Source organism: Cebus imitator, unplaced genomic scaffold (genome assembly GCF_001604975.1).
Source record: "Cebus imitator isolate Cc_AM_T3 unplaced genomic scaffold, Cebus_imitator-1.0 Scaffold867, whole genome shotgun sequence".
NCBI classification, from domain to species: Eukaryota; Metazoa; Chordata; class Mammalia; order Primates; family Cebidae; genus Cebus; species Cebus imitator.
Window position 1 is genome coordinate 155,575 of NW_016108182.1, and position 1,178 is coordinate 156,752.

At 36.9% G+C, this 1,178-nt stretch overlaps 1 long non-coding RNA gene and 1 pseudogene across 1 annotated transcript in view; both read right to left on the bottom strand.

Moving 5' to 3' along the window:
* Positions 1-1,178, bottom strand: part of LOC119469823 — a 14,802-nt gene that overhangs the window by 5,251 nt on the left and 8,373 nt on the right. The window lies entirely within an intron of this gene.
* Positions 825-1,178, bottom strand: part of LOC108297995 — a 2,251-nt pseudogene continuing 1,897 nt past the window's right edge.

Genomic DNA, 1,178 nt, shown 5'->3' on the forward strand with positions numbered 1-1,178 from the left:
GATGCCTGTCAATGTATTGGTCACAAAATGTCTTTCTGGGAAAAGGCATTTATTTTCCCAAAATGATTTGACACATTTCTGGTGAAATGCATTAACATTAACTTTCCCTTCTTTTTAAAAAAAAGTTTTGGACATATGAGTTTAATTACCTGCTAGATTATAAGATGGAAATATGTGATAAATGGATGGAAACAAGGCACATAAACTTAGGAGGCAGAAATTTTTTAACTTTAGGTTTAGGCATTCACTAGATTGGACAATTTTTAACATTTTAAATAAAACTTTTTGCCACAAAAAAGAACAAACGTATTAAAACTAGTTTACCAAACTGCCCAAATGACTTTTTAAACATGATTTAAAAGTCAAGTTTTCTTTGGCAAATCTATCCAAAATACTAATTTTCCTTTTAGAACTTAGTTTATAATTTATATATTAGCGTGTCCTCAATTGATATTCATCGGGATACCTTCCTCTGAGCCCTAATGGTTTCTATCTTCCCTTTAAAATATGTAAGTATCTAGGGCCCCAAGCGGTGGCTGACGCCTGTAATCCCACTTTGGGAGGCCGAGGCGGACAGATCATGAGGTCAGGAGTTCAAGACCAGCCTGGCCAACATAGTGAAACCCCATCTCTACCAAAAATACAAAAAAAATTAGCTGGGCGTGGTGGCTGGCGCCTGTAATCCCAGCTACTTGGGAAGCTGAGGCAAAGAGAATCACTTGAACCTGGGACACAGAGGTTGCAGTGAGCCGAGACTGCGCCACTGCACTCCAGCCCGGGTGACAGTGCGAGACTCCATCACAAAAATAAATTAAGTTGTCATTTTCAAATATATTCTGGAGCAAAAATCAGGAATTAAACACCTATAAATTCTTCTTCACTTCTGTTACAGTGTAGCAATTTATCATCTAACCCATAGTGGTTTATCAATTGAGTAAGGCTTAGTTTCTTATTCTCTTCAGACACAGCTGATTGCAGCTTATAAAGCAACAGCTGGATGCAACTTCTCCACTTCTTTATTAACAATTGTAACTGAGACAGATCATTCTTTGATCTATACATTTTGACTAGTTTTAGCCTCTGAAGAAGGTCTTTTTTCTCCTGAACCTGCTTCACCAATTTGGCTGTTTTTTTTTTTTTTTTTTGTTGGTAATAATCTAATGTCATAGACGCCTTAC